We start from the raw sequence: 18,193 nt of genomic DNA, 5'->3' as shown, positions 1-18,193 counted from the left end.
CTGCACCACCAGGGAAGCCTGTAGTTTCACTTTTCACATTTAGATATCTGATTCATTTGCAGTTTATTCTTATATGTGATGTGATGAATGGCTCTAATTTTATCTTTATCCAAATGGCTGTCTAGGGCCCCAACACCATTTAGTTAAACAATTCTTTGTGATTTGAGATTGATGGTTACTTTTTAACCTATACCTTGACTAGATGTGAAGGAGAGTGAATGATGGTGAACAGTGGAATAGGGTGACTAGAGGAAAATTGAGAGGTTCTGGCTAAAGACTGAGACCAGAATCAAACCTGTATCTCCTCACTTTCAATCCAGAATACTTGACCTTTTATAAGTCAACCTCTCTCATCCATTTCTCCTAACATATTTAACAGGAAAGATGTTTAAAACAAAAGAGGGGTTTAGGCATTATCTGTCCTCTCCTCCTTCTCAGGGATCTGTAACCACTCCTCCTACCTGAAATAGATTATGAGAACTTGTCTGCATACTTTTTGGTGAGCACCTGTGACTCTGTGTCTGTTGTCTGTAGCACCTGGTCACACGCTGATTACTCACTTTGCCCACTTCTGCCAACTGCCTTTGTTTCAGTGACACCTCTGCTTGTAGCCCGTAGCCACATGGGGTGAGAAGGGATCCCAGAGGTTTTAGGGTTTTGGAAGGCTGGCTTTACAGCTCCATAAATCTCCATGAAGTTGGGAAATATACCAAAATCTCTTTTTCCTAGATTTTGGGGAATGAAGAATTACAAATAAATAAGTTTCATACCTTCAGGAGTCAAAATTTAAAAGTTTGTTAATTTTTATAGAACGCATAATAAATGTCTCCTATCTTCTTTAAAAGAACTCACCTGATAATTTAATATTGATGGCACAGCCATTTTTGTGCATTTTGCAAACTGAGTTCTGCTAAATGTTAGCCTTCTTTGATCTGTGGATGGCTATTCCATGAAAAGGGAAATTTTTGTGGTCAAACATGTTTGAGAAATGACAGCTTATGCAAATTTAGACACATTTCTTTGCTGTAGGACTTCTCATAGCTCTTAGTATGAACTTGTCAAATTTCTTTAATCAGGAACAAATAACTGCCCCCCTCCTCCCAACCCATTTACACCTATTAATAGCTTTGATACTTTGATCTGTACCATCAAGTGTATTTGGGCTGCAATACTGTATCATATAGTAGCAGGATTCCATATCCCCTTTTTGGTTTTATTGTTTCCTCCTAAACTCTTCTGAAGTTAAGCTCTGTGAAGGCATTTATTCATTACTGTGCTACAAATACCTACTGTGCTACAAATACCTACAGTGCCTGGAGTGTAGTAGGTGCTCATTAAGTATTTCTGAGCTTGAAGTTGTCAGCTCTCATTGACCTTGCTACAGTGTTTCTGGTTTGGTTCCCCTTCCAAAGGTATATGTTCTAAACAGCAGTTACTTTCTTTTTAGTCCTAACAATCAGACAACATATTTGCAAAGAATTCTGTGTATAACTTCCTGGCCTCTCTAGAGGTGTAAAGCTTAATCATGAATCATTACTATATAAATGATATAAACATTGCCGCTTGTCACCCCGAAATACACACATAGAAATACCCCTGGGAGAAGCAGCTAGTTTACCAGGCAATGCCTGTGCTCGGGAGCTCTGCCCTTCTGCATTTTCAGTTTAGGACTTGGACTGGAAACCACTGTTGGTTTTCTCTGTCTCATGCATCTTATAGATTTGAATAGCTTTTCTGATCAGCGACTGCGCTGATGTATTCCAGTTTCAGCTGCTCTGAAAGATGACCACCTATCTCCTGGAGCTTGTCCAATCTTCCCTGCACCTTCCCATCCCAACCAGGATCTTACAGAGGATCCCGTATTTTAGATTAGTTGGTATCAGCCATAAATGTGTACTTAGGTGCGTGCATGCACATGCACGCACATACATCTTCTGAGTGAGGGGCTGAGGTGTCACATATCTAGGTTTAATACAGGAGCTCTTTGGGAACTCAGAATTCTGAGCTATTAGTGTGCTTTCTTTCTTTTCTTTTTTTTTTTTTAAAGTTAAATGAGCTGGGTTTTTTTTTTTTAATTTATTTATTATTTATTTTTATTTTTGGTTGCGTTGGGTCTTTGTTGCTGTGCACGGGCTTTCTCTGGTTCCTGCGAGCGGGGGCTGCTCTTCGCTGTGGTGCACGGGCTTCTCATGGCGGTAGCTTCTCTTGTTGCAGAGCACGGGCTGTAGGCGCGCGGGCTTCAGTAGTTGTGGCATGCGGGCTCAGTAGTTGTGGCCCGTGAGCTCTAGAGCGCAAGCTCAGTAGTTGTGGCGCACGGGCTTAGTTGCTCCGTGGCATGTGGGATCTTCCCGGACCAGGGCTCGAACACGTGTCCCCTGCATTGGCAAGCAGATTCTTAACCACTGCACCACCAGGGAAGCCCTTTCTTTATTTTCAATATTATATTTGTGTTCTCTTTGAATATACAAGTAATTAATTTTCATTATAGAAAATTTGCAAATCACAGGAAAGTATAAGGAACAAAATTTGTATTGCCTGTAATCCTATTACCTCAAAATACATTATAGTGAATAATGTTCTATCCTGTGTATATGTGTGTGTGTGTGTGTGTGTGTGTGCGCGTGTGTGTGTGTACACACTGCAGACTGCTGTTCTGTGGCTTGCTTTTTAAACCAGTCCTCCATTGTTAAATAAGTCCTGTATTTTTAACATTACAATTAATATTTATAATATTTATGTATTGCAACACTCAACAGTTAACCTTTACTTAGTGCCTACAAGGCAAATCATTGTGCTACGTGAGTCAACGGTTGTATCTTGGTTCACCTTTGTACTTCTAGGGGCTAGCTCAGGACCGTCTGTGCACATGGTTTTTGCTCAATAAATGCATGATGAATTTCAGTGGCTAGACATTAAACCAGAATTGGATATGCCCAACTATTCTTAAGAAGTTAAATTCTACACGTGATGTATTCTAAAACTACAGAAGAAGGTGAGAGCCACTACAGATGAAGGTGCCCTTATAAGGGCAGGACAAGTTCAGTAAGATTGTACCAGTTCAGGAGGTGTTACCTCTGCTGATTTGGAAGTGTCTGCCAGTTATGAGACAGGGCCTCAATTTATTGTGTGGTCAACACAGTTTGTATCTGGTCCTCATCATTTTAGGCCTGGAACCTCCCACTCCCCTTTTTTAAAATAGCGAATCAGGGTTTCAGTAGTGGGATGGGGAGGAAATTGCATTAGTCAGGTGCATGAGGCAGCCTGGGATCAACTCAGTGCCACTTTCATACATGCCTGGGAGCAAGAGCTTTGCATTAACTGGCTTGCCGGTGTCTGTGCTCTGCCTTGGATGCTGTTGGAATGGGATTGCTTGTTAGAGACACTGCATGGTGAAGGAAGAATCAGAGCAAAGCGTTTGGAGGGTCTAAAGGAGAATATTCGCTGCTCCATGGGCATCTTCCTCTCAGGGCCCCAACAAGCTTGTGCCCACCAGACGCAGTGGGTAGAATTCCTTCACTGCCTCTCCTTTGGTGGAAGATGTGGCATGTGTAGCTGGAGGATCAAAAATCACCCAGGGCAACTGTTATCGAAGGATACTTGCCTTCCTGGAGTGTAACCTCTCAGCAGGACTTCCAACAGAAATTGATGCCTAAATATTTAGATCCCTGGAGGCTTTGTCTTTCTCAGCCATACTCACCAGTCACAGGGTCTGTCTCCTCTGTGTACTGCTGGACAAACACAGATAGACCCTCACATTCCGACTCACTCCCACCCCAGGCCAGGGAGGTTATAAAATGTTTGAGTGGCTTACTTAAGTGTTATTCCTATTATGGCTTCTTGGGAAAGTACCCTCTGCCTTGATGGAGTTGTGGAAACATCTTGGTTGTTTCAACAACAGGGTTAAGAACCATTTGGCTGCAGTCATGTACTAGGCATGTGCATTGATATTGGGAAAGGAGCAAAAAAGATACAGAATGCCGTATCCACAGCCGGAGACTGTGCTAGATGCTTCCACTAGATACCTTGTACAATCTCTCCAACACCCACTCAAAATAGAGATGCTACCCCATTTTACAGATGAGGACACTGAGGCTCATATATTTTATGTTACTCTCCCAGGTCACAGAGGTAGTAGTCACAGAACTGAGACTCAAAGCCAGGTCTGGAAAGCCATGACATTTGTCACTATTCCTGTCCACCCTGCCATTCTAGAGCACCACTGTTTCTCTGAGCTTGTTCATAGATTCAGGTCATGCAGCCTCCATTTGGGGCTTGAAAGACCTGTTCTGTGAAGGTTTTCCTGATACCCTGCTCCCTACCACACACACTCTGTGCCAGACCTCTATGAACGCAGTGATGGTTGTTGTGTACATATTTGTCTCCTGTGCTGAACTGTGAGTTCTAGATATCTTACTTAGTATGGTACCTGATTCATGTCAGGCCTTTGATATATATGTATTGAAAATTCTAGTTTTTGCCCCATGTTGTGTTTCCATGCTAAGACACTTTAAATCCAGAAGTGCCATTTTAGAATTAGGCAACTCAGTTGCCTTTAAGGATGCACTGACTTTGTTTTTTGCTTTAATATTTGGTGTAAAGATGCTCTTTGGCTTAGATCTCTGCTTCAGCCCTTGGAAGGGTAAGATAGCCATATGCCTACTTCATTAATATTTTGGGCATCTCTGTGCAGGAAGCGATTGAGTGCTAACATCACATAAGTTCTGTCATATCAGCATAAAACCATTTGCAATATGAACAAACATGTATTTCAGATTTGTTGTTTATATCCAGATATTACTTTCCACCTAATATCTGGCAAATTAATTTCCAGATTGTTACTTTCAAATATAAGTGAATCTTTTACATGTAATTTGTAGTGAAAAGTCTTCTAAAAGTGTTTTATACCCTGAAATTCTACAAATCCATTGACATATGAAAGTATATAAGAGCAAAATGCAACAATATTTAATGGTGATTGTGAAAGCTGTTAAATTTATGGGTAAAGTAATTATTAAGAACTTTTGAATTGTTAAACAATTAGGGAAATAAATTGATAGTAAATGCTAGTATTAGATTAGTGAAATCTTAGTTAATAGGGTACATTAGCGAGGTAACTTTGGGAAGAACATCATATTCTTTCTTAGCTAATAAGTGTTTATAAAAATATAAATTGTAATAGAGGCATTGTTATGAGATTAAATTGTATTATAATTCGAGTCATTATAGGATTGGTTGGTGAATGCATTCATAATTAAAAAGAGTGACTATTAGGAACTGTTTTTAAGTTTCAGTATTTAATTTTACGTAAGGCCATGAATCTTTCTAGAAAAGTCCTATTTAAGAATTGTTTAATTTTTTTAAAAGATAAATTACAGGAAGATTGCCAACTTTGTCCCCTCAACATTTCATGATCAGGAAGACCTCCACAATCATGCACAACAAATAATTGATAAATTATCTTCAACACAGAGAAATTTTGTATTTATTCTTGTATCAAGGAAATCTAGATGATGATGGTAATAGATTTCAGTCTCAGTTTTGGCTTAGTATTGATTTTTAACACTCAGCTATTTGGCATTTGGCCCAAGTGGGTAATGGGTACTAATCTTCTTTCAGTGGATTTTTATGCTTTTGTACTGAGAGACAACATGTAGGTGTCTCCAGGTCAGACTGGAAAAAATTCCTCACGTTTTATCTACTGTTAATTTGTTTACAAATGGTTTCCATGGTCGCCGTCTACTAATTCTGCTGGTGATCCTTAAGGATCAGGTGGTGGGGGACCCTGAACATTTGACCCCATCTCCATTCCAGTGCTTGGAATCCCCCAGACCTGGCTTTTAGTCCTGGCTTTGGAGCTGTTCCTGGCACACATAGAGTAAGGCATTTAATTTCCATACTGCCTGTCTTATGAGAAGAAGTGTTAGTAAACTCATTAATTAGGGTGTGTTTACAGTTCTATTCTGAACATCAGTAGCTTCTAAGTTTAATTAAAATTGACCACCTTCTTGAGGACAGACGTGCTCCTTACACGCTGTGTGTCCCCCGTCAGTCTTGGTTTCCTCTCTCGCTTGCACAGTGAGCCTGATGGTCATGTCTTCTCCGGAGACCTTTCAGCTTTGTCTTTCTGTTGTGTGATAAAGGCTGAATAGAGGAAAGGTGAGTCTTGATGACTGATGGAGTCCTGGCCAGTTTGTATTTGCTGACAGGTATGACTGAGGGCAATAAATTACATTCTAAGTTTAAACAGGCTGGTTTTTAGTTGTCACTGGAAGTGCAAATAATACTTCTTCCTGGTGTATGAGATGCAATTGGTTGTCTGCCACATATATTTCTTATTTTTGTCTTCAGTTCACGGTGTGGTCATGGAATACAATTTTGGGGGCAATTTCAGGTCGGTTTATTTGCTCAATAATGATAATAATATATTCATTGTCATTTAGTGAGCATCTGGTATGTACCAGACATCTTTTTTTTTCTGTATTTTTATTTTATTTTATTTTTTATTGAAGTATAGTTGATTTACAATGTTGTGTTAGTTTCAGGTGTACAGCAAAGTGATTCAGCTATACATATATATGTGTGTGTGTGTGTGTGTGTGTGTGTGTGTGTGTATATATATTCTTTTTCAGATTCTCTTCCCTTATAGGTTATTACAAAATACTGAGTATAGTTCTCTGTGGTATACAGTAGATCCTCGTGGGTTACTTATATATAGTAGTGTATATATGTTAATCTCAAACTCCTAATTTATCTCCCTGTCCCTTTCCCCTTTGGTAACCATAAATTTGTTTTCTATGTCTCTGGGTCTATTTCTGTTTTGGATATAAGTTCACTTTTATCAGTTTTTTTAAGATTCCACATAGAAACGATATCATATGATATTTGTCTTTCTCTGTCTGGCTTACTTCACTTAATATGATAATCTCTAGGTCCATCCATGTTGCTGCAAACAAACAGCATTCTTAACCTTAGAAGAAAAACGACATGCAAGGCTTATATTCTAATTCCCAGTTTACAAATAAGGAAACATAGGCTTGGAGAGATGAAAGGACTTGCTTAAGTTCACGAAGAAAGTGGCAGAGTCAGCATTTACCTAATTGCAAAGCCTCTAGCCCCACGTCCACACTGCCCCGGCGTTGAAGTCTGGAAACTGAGATCCGCACACTCCTCCTTGTGGGAGGGAGAACTTTACATGAGCCAGTGCTGGCTCCTGCTGCCCTGGTGTCCTTGACTTGTGTTCTGATGTGGGGGACATACCTTCATTAATTACAGGATACTGATGACCCTCTAGAAGGCATCCGCTGACAGACCCCGGGGAAAGCTGACCCCCCTCCCCCCGCCAAGAGCTCACCCTGGACTCCCCAGCCAGAGGGAGGATTCCTTGACAAGGAGCTGGTGCCTGATTGGGATTACTGTGCTGCTTGAGTTGGGCTGCCAGTCAGTTCTTTTCATTTATTTGCTGTCTTGCTTTCCTTTGAACATTTTATCCAAACTTCCAGCAGTGACTCTCAATCCTGGCTGTGTGTTAAAATCACCTGGGGTTTTAATTATAACCATGCCTGTGTCCCCCGTCTAGACATTCTGATTTAAATGGACTGGGGTGGGGCCCTGGGTATCAGCATTTGAAAAAAATAAGTACTCCAGAGGATTCTAGTGTCCAGGCAAAATCAGTGCTTTAGGGGCAGAAAAGCTCTCTCTTTACTCTTTTGTTGACGTGGTATGTTTTCTTCTGACTTCAGTGAACCCTCAATCTTATGATGTTATCATTCCATTGAGAGGTTGAATTTACTCATCCAAAGCACTCATGCTTTTTTGAGGTGGCTTAGACTTTGGAGAAGGTGTTACGGGAACAGACACAGATACTGAAATCAGTGGCCTTAGAGGACGGGAATGAGCCACTTTGGAGCAACCAAAAGACAGAGCCATGACTTTTGCCACCTCCCCTCCTAATTCGTTCTCTCTCCTCACCCCGGCACCAGATTTTCAGCGTTTGAAGGTGTGTGTTTTCTAGTTGTGGGGTATTTACAATTACTTCCAACGATTTTACTCCTGAGCCTATTGTGGCTTATTTACACTAGCTTGGATATATGTTTATATGTAGCCTCTTTACCTTTTGTTTACTGATTGAATTTACTACTATGTAGAAAAGACTGGCTTCAACTGACAAGATCACTATGCACGCAGAGGCACTGCATCTTGCTCTGGTGGAAGTACACCCATCCTCCCAGGCTGGCATTCAGAATTCTCCCCATCATCTGATGCCAGTCTTTCACTCTGGAATTAAGGTCACTCTTTACTGTCTTTGGGCTCCAGCCAGTTGAACTGTACCCTGGACCAGGGTCTGCCCGATCCCTGCCTTTGTTCCCTTCTCGTCCTGCTGGAACATTACCTCAGACCCTCATCCCAGAGGCTAGAAATAACGTTTTCTTTCCTAGAACCCCACACTGCTTTGAGTGGGAGCACTTTTAGAACTTATCACATTGTACCTTGAGCTATTCTTATTTATGCGTGTGTATAATTCTTCCCCTTCTGTAAGCTTCTGGAGGGTGGGGAAGCTTCTTAATTTTGGTGTCCTCTGCTGTGCCGAGAATATTGAAGCCATTCCCTGAATGTTTTTTGAGTAAATGTGTTACTTTTAGTTCAACTCAGCAGTTGTCCAAAATTAACCTCATGAGATGTTGGTAGCTTTGGTGAACATTTGGAGAGGTCTACCGTGATAGAGTGAAATCCGGTGACCTAGTTACAGAATATCCCCTGCAGGCTCACTGGTGAGGGAGGCTCATGTTTAAACTCCGTGAAAGAAGAGCCTGGATTTTTTCTGGTGGCGGTTGTTTACATGTCTTTTAAAATGACCCTTCCCCCCTTTTTTATGGCTTCATGATTTAAAAAAGTTCTTTAGATATAATTGGATATTATCAGCTTTACTCCTGTAGTAATTCTAAGCCAGGTCGTTTGTTATTTGAGGACATATTGACTAAACGTTTATTTTTTATTTTTCAGTTTTTAAAAATTTTACTGAAGTATAGTTGATTTATAATGTGTTAGTTTCAGGTGTACAGCAAAGTGATTCAGTTATACATATACATATATTCACTCTTTTTCAGATTCTTTTCTCATATAGGTTATCACAGAATATTGAGTAGAGCTCTCTGTTCCATACAGTAGGTCCTTGTTGGTTATCTATCTTATATATAGTAGTGTGTGTATGTTAATCCCAAACTCCTGATTTATCCCTCCCCCCTACGTTTCCCCTTTGGCAACCGTAAGTTTGTTTTCGATATCTGTAAGTCTGTTTCTGTTTTGTAAATAAGTTCATTTGTATCATTTTAAAAAATTAGGTTCCACATACGAGTGATATCACATGACTAAGCATTTAGAATGGGGCTGGCACCCGGCTCGGCGCAGGCGTTTAACCAGAGCCGGAGACGCTGCTTCCGCCCTCCGGGTCTCAGCCTGGCCGAAGTGCGCACATCCGGAAGCCGCATGTGCTGCGGTGGGTGGGTGGGTGCGCAGGGGGCCCAGGGGCAGTCATGATAGTCTCTATTCTGTTCTTCATTTACCAAAATGAAGACTGCACTCGCATTGTTAGTGAGCTTCTGGACTCTCCCGATATTCCCTGCAGGTATGATTCTGGTTATTATTAAAATTAATTAATAATCAAATTAATATTAAACATAGTGGTTCTTTTGGTAAAAGTAACATGTGCTCATGTTGTAAATTTAGAATGTGGAGGAAAGTGTAAAAAAAACCAGAAAACCACTTGTAATCCCACCCTTGACAGGTCACTGCTTTGACTTTTTTTTTTTTTTTTTAAGAACTTTTATTTATTTTATTTTATTTTATTTATTTATTTATTTTTGACTGTGTTGGGTCTTTGTTTCTGTGCAAGGGCTTTCTCCAGTTGTGGCAAGCGGGGGCCACTCTTCATCGCGGTGCGCGGGCCTCTCACTATTGCGGCCCCTCCCGCTGCGGAGCACAGGCTCCAGACGCGCAGGCTCATAGTTGTGGCTCACGGGCCCAGTTGCTCCGCGGCATGTGGGATCCTCCCAGACCAGGGCTCGAACCCGTGTCCCCTGCATTGGCAGGCAGACTCTCAACCACTGCGCCACCAGGGAAGCCCTTGACATTTTATTTGTGGAATTCTGTTTGGCTATGTGACCCCAGGTTTTTTACCTGAACTCACTCTCCACAATCTAGTTCTCAGCTCTACTTTGTATCATATTTTTAAAGCATTTGAGATTAAAAAAGTACTGTATTTCAAGCAAAATGCACATTCATCTCTTTTGACACAGGCTAACCTCATACACACACACGCACACACAAAGGGGAATGATCACTCTTGTTGAGAACCGACTTCTCTTACAGATAGGAAAACTGAGGCCTAGAACTTGTCCAAGATCGCATAAAAAAAAGTGGCAATCGACACTTCAGCCCAGGTCTCCTGAGTTCCGGTCCAGTGCTCTTCCTACTCGACAGTGATACCTCCTTACTAGGTCATAGAAGCAGTGGTGGAAAGAGAAAAGGAAAAACACATCAGTTCTAAAGAGTGCAGGTCTTCCCCCCCCCCCCCCCCCCCCCGCGTCCTTTCGCAGAGCTATTTTTGTGACTATTCAATACATGTACAATGTTGCCTCTCGCAGCATTCTGGCTGGACCAAGAGGCCATTCACTGCTGACTGCAGACATGCTCTCCCTCTACGGCAGGCTGCACGGAATCCTGGGCCCAGAAAGCAGATGGGAACAGGCTTTTTCAATCAAATTTCAGGGTCTGAGTGTACACAGAAAACAATGACTGCGTATCCTGTTCAACTTGTGTACTTAATGAAACAGTGATGGATGAGCATGACTGACTGGGGGTGGGGCAGGGGGTGAAGTTGAGGTGGGTTCATCTTAGTCTGTAATTCATTCATGAGCTCCAGTAAGTCTTATTCACACATGCAAATTATTCATTCTCTCTAAATGTGACCCTATTATTCTAACTCCCCAAACCTTCAGTTGTTCCCTTTTGCATACAGAACAAAGCATGGACTCCTGCCTGGCATTTGAGGCCCTATGTGATCTATCCTTGACACCGATATAATATGGAGATGTAATAACGTAGCCATTAGGAGCCAGACTTGGCAGTCAGGCACCACCAATTAGCACTCTTACCTGGGCAGGATACTGCACCTGTGTTTCAGTTTCCTCATGTGTAAAATGGCAATCAGATTGTTCTGGGGAGTAAATGAGTTAGGATTTGTAAAGGTTTACCAGTGACTAGGTCCTAATGCATTACATAGAAAGTGCTTTCTTTGTTTACTAAATGGGTACCTTTCCAGCTCCTCCACTGATAGCATTTCCCTTTTGCGCTAGACTTGCTGGTCATTCCTGAGACGGTCCCCTCATTCTCCTGCCTCTGTGCAGCTGTGACCCTTAACTTTAACATGTTGGCTCTCTCATTTCATGTGTGTCCAAATCTTAATCATCCTTTTAAGGCCAGGCTCAAATGCATCTTTATCCATTTCTTTCTTCACTAATTCACATATTCTTTACTCCCTTAACAGATTTTTTTTTTTTAGAGATTCTGTTGTGTGCCAGGTGCATTATTTAGGAAGGCTTCCACGGTTCTTGGAGCTGGGGGAGGTCCATCACTTCTGCCATCCCTCTGACACATCACCATCGACGTTGCTTTACAGTTTTGGATGGGTTTGTTTGATCTCCCCTACTAGAACATTAGCTCTTTGAGAGCAGAGTGCTTATTAGTAGGTGCTTATTAAACTATATTTAAATTGAATAAATGAATGAATAAAGTCCCACTTTGTGGGTATTTATTACCTTCTAATAAAGGCAAGAAAATAGGAACAACACTGTGTGTTGTTCTGTGTGTGTTGAAAATAGAACCAACTTCTCATTTTACAGATAGAAAAAAATAGGAACAACACTGTGTGTGTTGTTCTATCTGTAAAATGAGAGAGAGAGAGGGAGAGGGAGAGGGAGAGGGAAGAGATATTTTGAATGGGAAGGAGGATGAGGCTAGTTCTGAGGGCAGAGAACCCCTTCCAAGTTGAAGAAGGGCAAAAAGACAGGAATGAAAGGAAAACTGCAGAAGTAGAGAGAAACGGGATGAGAGAGAAGGTTATTCTCTGAACTGTAAAGCAATCGCTCCAAGAAATGGTTTTCCTTAAGTGGTATAAAATGTGAAGCGAATTGAGTCTCACTTTTCCTTTCCCTCTTTAGGAGGTTGGAGCTGATTTTTAAAATGAGGTGGGGGAGGGAGGTGGAGTTTGGAGAAGGAAAGTGAAAACTGTTTTCTGAAGTTCTCTTGCCAAATAGCTCCCTGGAGAGAAAGTTCAGAGGGAGGGCCTGCCTAAGCAGACTAACTCGCTCTTTCTTTCCTTGTTGTCCTGGTCACTCCCCCACCCCTATTCTTCACTTCCAAACATCTTCTTTCCTTCTTCCTTTTTTTTTTTTTAAATCGTGTAAGTATTACAAATGAGAAGCTGGAGGAAAATTAAAACGAAACACAAGGCAAGCAGATAATTTCAGTCTGCAGTTATAAAAATGATGTGTTTTAGATTTGTTTTCCTGATCTGTTTCCCACTGGGAGCTTCCCCTCCTGCCACCCCTCCTCATTTCTTTTCCCAGACTTCCACCCACTTTCTGACTCAAAGCCAGAGAGGAGACTGACCACACAACGGGATTTGAGAAGTGAGCAGGGCAGTTTTCAAGTGCTGATTCTAGAGGTTTAACATGAGCAAATTCCTGACCTTTTTCTGAAGATTTTTCAGCTGACTTTTTTTTTTCTTTTGGGTCTCTCGAGTTTACTGCTAAAGATGCTTTGGTGTGGAAGGCACCAAGTTTCAGTGATGGGCTTGCCTTGACTGAGTGCTTGGCATATGCAGGCCTCAAGCTATTGGTGGGGGATGCTGAGATAGGAAAATTGGACTTCTGACTGCAAGGGCTTGGCTGTGTGTGTGTGTGTGTGTGTGTGTGTGTGTGTGTGTGTGTGTGTGTGCGCGCGCGCGCGCACGCGCGCGCACATGCGCACTGTGGTTGCTGTGGGGATTCTGGTTTCTGGGGATGGAAGGGGGGGCCAGGGAGTAGGTAGATTGGTTTGTCCACAACTGATGATCACCTCCTGGACGTGCTGTGTGCTGCTGCTGGGGAGAGCTTCACTGGGGGGTGTGGTGTTGAAAGGTCTTGAAAGATGGCTAGGACTTGAATACACAAGGAAGAGAGACATGCGTCTTCAAGACAAAGGGAACAGCAAAGGCATGGGAAGACAGAGAAGAATGGGGAGTGGCAGGCTGCGGAGGTGAGGAACCATAGAAGGGGTAAATCCTCCACCCCCCTGTATGTTTGGGTTTTTTTTTTCCCTGTAAGCAGAAGGGAGGGATTATGAGTTTTAGAAAGAGCTGTGATAGGATTACTCCGGTGCGTGTGTGTGTTTTACTTTGCTTTTACTTTTTAATTTTCCGAGTCTTTTTAGGAACTGTGAGGCAACCTTGACTCTGGGAAGTGTGCACTGCCTGTCTTTCTATGTCTTTTTTCTTTCCTCTTCCGGCCTGGCCTGGGGCCTTGTGTGGCTTCTGATAATGAAGTGTGGCAGGGCCGGCTCCCGGGAGCCGATGTGAGGTCCGAGCAGACCCTGGGCCTGTTCTTCACGGTTTCCCGTCCTTTTTCCTCCTCTTCTTCTCTCCTCACCCCCAGCAGGAGCAGCAGCTCTCCCCTCCCTAAAATAAATAAACCAGTCGCTCCAAAAGGTTCCAAGCACATTAGTCACATATCCCAGAAGTTTAATACAGAATTATTTTGACAGTGAGAACAAGAAGTGTTTTCTAGTTGAACGCACAGAACTTGCTTCTTCCAACTGGGCTTTCTGCCGCAGAGACAGATGATATGTTTTTTAGATGGATCAGCCGTGCAGGAGACTGCGTCGCTTCCCTTGGAAGCATGACAAATTGCTCACTACCAAAAGTGGTTGGGGAAAAGATGTGAAATGAGAGAGAGAGAGAGAGAGAGAGAGAGGGAAATCGCATCCTTATTGAGAGCATAACTTTCTCCCTAATAACTTCAATCAGCCACTGAGAGCTTTCTATGTGTTTATTTATTTATTTGGCCGCCCCTGGAGCTGTGAAGTCCTTTTTTAAACCCGGGCTCACGGGTGTTCTAAAAGATGAGGACGGATCGAGTTATTGCAATGCGGGTGGATCTCCAAGCATTCCAGTTGAATAGCTCTTCCAGAAATATTTCTTGACTCACTAATTTAGCACTTTCTGTTGCCGTTACTAAGCAGATTGGAGAGTCCTGCCTGCGATTTCGCCAGACTCCTCTAGGGTTGACGTGGATCCTCTTATTCCTATCTGGCCCGTGGAAAGGTGGAGGAATGCAAAGCTCAAGTCTACTGGCGCCCAAGAGGGACTTTAACCCGAGCTGCCAGAGTGCCGTCTGAAGAGCCAGAGAAAAGTGTGTGCTCTCCTTTCCCAGCTTCGCCCTTCTCCTTCAGGGCCCAGCCACCATGCAGGAAGAGCTTTCTTCCAGGGTGGCTCACCTGGGTGTGACGACCCAGAGATGAGCGTGGAGGACAGAAGTTAAGGAACTCCCAGACCTGGGATACCTGTCCTTCTGGCTCCCATGATCCTCCACTTCTTGCTTCTCAAATCTTTCTAGAGATTTCCAGCCTTTTGGGAGGGGTGGGGCAAGTTGACCTCTCGGATTGCAGTGCATGCTCTCTGGAGCGCTTTTAACCCCTTCTGATTGTTTCTCATTAGCCCCTCATTCCCAGGCCTTCATCCAAGAAACGTCTGTGTGGTCCAGACATTAACTGGCCGTATGACCTTGGACAGTAGACTCATTAGGCCTTGGTGTTTTCAGAACCTTTCCCTTCATGGAATCCTTTTTTAAACCCCTCATGAAATATCATGGGAAATCCCAGTGCAGGTTTCCCCTGCTATCCAGAAGTAGAGTGTTCGTATAAAATGTTTTATGAGCCTAAGTGGAGTAAAGCGAAAATCCTCTTTGGCTTTCTTTTGGTTAGTGAAAACAAATGTAATGTAGGTCTTTCATAAAAGCAAAGTGCTATAAAGAAAACTTTCGAGAAGCAGAAGATACCTGAATATAGAATAACCAAAGTAGAGTTATATGGTGATGCTGTTCTTAAATGGTTAAACAGGCTTCTATCCAGGGCCAGGTTATCGTCCAGAGCTCTGTGCCTCTGCGGAACGCGCTTTGAAAGCCATTGTAGTGGAGGTGCTTCAAGACTTCTGGCAGCCCTGGTGACCATGGTTCTGGCTTCTTCAAGCTTTCTGCCTTTCTGGACATCTCTCAAGGTTGAGAACGTGGCACCTGTACAGATGAGGAAGATGGGCCCAGAGGGAGACTTGATCTTACACTGGCTGTGAAATTCCACGTTTTGAAGGCCTTTTGGCTTGCTCACTTCCGGTGATTGTTCTCAGGGGGCTGCTCAGCCCCCAGGCCTCCTCACCTGGGCCTGGACCTGTGCCTGCCCTGGCCAGCACCTCATAAATAGTCATTGCACCGCACTGAGCAGTCATCTCAGTCAATTCTCGCCACCGTTGTTGGGCTCACAGCCTCTGTCTCAGGAACATTATGAGAGGAGTAACATGGCATTCAAGCCATTTTTAAGGAAACCTTTTTTTTTTTTTTTTTTTTAAATGCTGAATTTCCTTTTTGGCAGAAAAGTAAAGCACGGGCCATCTCTCATTTCTCTATTGATACTTATGCAGTACCTACAATCGTATGACACTCTACTATTCCCCAAAGAAGGTTCTGACCTTTATGATCATACTTTACATTTTCACATTGCAAGACAATTTCTAAAGAGCTTTTTTTCTAGCTGAGATCTCACTTGAGCCTCACAATAATGCGGATGCAAAGGAGACTCAACGAGGTAATACATGTGGAATCAGAGTTAGGCTCACGGTGCACAGTCAGGTTGGGAAGAATTACGGGGATGTGAACCTTAGGCTCCGTGACTCATACCATTGTACCAAAGTATTCCTTCTCCTTGTAGCAGGAATTATGACTGAACATGCTACTAACAGCTACTGTTTATTAAGTGCGTATTTATGTGTCAAACACTGCTAGGGAGACACTTTGTAAAAAGCTCATTTAATCTCTTCAGCTACCGTATAAGGTAGAAATGATCATGTCCAGTTTGAAGACGAATCGCTGGAGATATTGAGAGGACAGGTAACTTGCTGAAGGTTCCTCTTCACAGAGTCAATGGACCTCGTATTCTAACCAGGACTGCTTGCCTCCAGAGGCCTTTCACATAGAGGATGTGATCTCTGCCCATCCTTGGTCCTCACTAGGGAGACCAAAAGTGCTGTCTTGAAAACGACAAGGCTAGTTTGTGGGTGACCACACGCTACAGTGAGTGCTGCATACTGTTGAGGGTTAACAGGTGGCCATTTTCTCTCTGCTCTTGGAGCTTGTAACATCTTTATGCAGTCTCTTCTCCTTTCCTTTTAGATTTTATGTGCTCACCACGGGAAATTACTGATCTGTGCACCATTGGGCAAGTCATTTATCTTCCTGGGCCCTTGGTTTCCCCCTCACTCAAAATAGCTTTTCTTTCCTGATCTTTCTGTCCTAAGTTTACATGTCCGGGGAATGTGCTTATTGAATTCTCTTCGTATAAGTCCTTTCAAAAATATTGTTGGGAATTATAGATGCTCAGTAAATGCTTGTTTTAAATTGAAATGATAATTGCAGGTAATGCCAGTTTTCAAAGAGATTTTCTGCTTCTGAAATGCCATTTGCCAAAGTTTGAAAGTCAGACACCGCATGAAGAGGTAACTAAGTCGTATCAGGAAAGATGAATGCCTAATACATATTCTGATTGGTTTGCTGGTGGTGTCTTGCTTTTTTCAGTGTCAATTTTGTCTTTCTAATTCTTGTGTTAGGACAACTATCCTCCCCTCCCCCAAGACACACGTCAGCATGCGCATGCACAGGCACACAGATGCACAGACACACACACACACACACACACACACACACACAGAGTTCTTGAGCAAGAGACCCTCTTACATTTGTTAAATTTGTCACTTTCTCCACAGAATCTGGTTAGCATACCTTTGGGTGAGCAAAAGAAAAATCTTTTTGTCTGTGCCAAGTTCAGGGTGTGAATCAATTCTCCCTGGCTTTTGCATTTCAGTAAATGTTTCCTAGATGGATTCATCGAATTTCCAGTAAAGACAAACAGCTCAGAAAGCAGATTGCTTTCATACCCGAGGCCTGAGTTCTGTGACCCAGGCATTGGAGCTCAGTTCCATATATGGCCAAAAGAGAAACAGGGTGAGGGAGCGGAGGGAGAATACCAGACATAAAATGCATTCCTGAGAAGTGTGCGTTCGCAACTGACAAAACAGGACCCTCGTTGGTTTCCATCTTCTGCAGAACATGAAACTGTGACGTTTTCAGAAAGAAGCCAATGTTCCAAGCATCTGCCACAGGGAACAGTTTATTTTCCCTTTTCTTTTTGGTCACATGTAGGTTTAATTTGGAGTCAGTGTTGAAGTCAATGCTAGCAAGGAATGAGGACTCAAAAATTATTCTTGGAGTCAGCAGATGTGGGTATTCAGCCCAACACCACCACCATCCAGCTGTGAAACTCTCTCTGGCTTGTTTTTTCTCAATGTCAGAGTGACAGGGCTGAATATGATGATCTCTGAGATCTCTACTATTTCTGTTGTCTTTGGTTCTAATTTTGCCTGAGATTTTCCAGTTCCTGTGGAATTCCCCACAGAAAGTAGTTTCTAATTCTTCCAAATACTTTCTGTGGTTTGAACTTAAAAAGACAAAATAAAAACCCTGGTCTTGAATTTTTCTTTGTGATTTCCTTAAATATAACTTGGACACGTTGTTAGCCTTTCACTTGGCAGATAGCTTCTTGCTGAGGGTGGAGATGGTTGCATTTACTGCACCCTCATGGTCTTTCCCCTCTGCTGGTCCCTCTTGTTGTTGGAGAAGAAATTCAGGTATGCCCAACACAGAGTTGTAGGAACAGGTGTGCACTTAGCAAATGCAGCCTTGTAATGGCCTTATCAGTTGTCTGCGTCTTTTATAAATTCTATCTCCTCTGTGGGAGAAACGGCATTGGTAGGAGGCAGCTCCAGAAACTTCCTCACACCTCGGGAAATGGAACTAGGGATGTGAAATGGAGGTGTTGGCTTTCCAGTTAGTAATTG

General features: G+C 42.7%; 1 protein-coding gene across 8 annotated transcripts in view; it reads left to right on the top strand.

Moving 5' to 3' along the window:
- The window catches only part of LPP (LIM domain containing preferred translocation partner in lipoma), a 694,560-nt gene that overhangs the window by 100,822 nt on the left and 575,545 nt on the right, over nt 1-18,193 (top strand). Inside the window, exon 1 of one of the 8 annotated variants that reach the window (XM_082393262.1) lies at nt 13,060-13,293. The exons of the other annotated variants lie outside the window; for them this stretch is intronic. The gene's annotated coding sequence lies outside the window, so the exon portion shown is untranslated. Of the gene's footprint in view, nt 1-13,059; nt 13,294-18,193 lie in introns of those variants that run through there. 8 annotated transcript variants of the gene reach the window in all.

Source organism: Balaenoptera borealis (assembly GCF_965194805.1).
Source record: "Balaenoptera borealis genome assembly, chromosome: 5".
Classification (NCBI taxonomy): Eukaryota; Metazoa; Chordata; class Mammalia; order Artiodactyla; family Balaenopteridae; genus Balaenoptera; species Balaenoptera borealis.
This window is presented reverse-complemented; position numbering and strand designations above follow the sequence as displayed.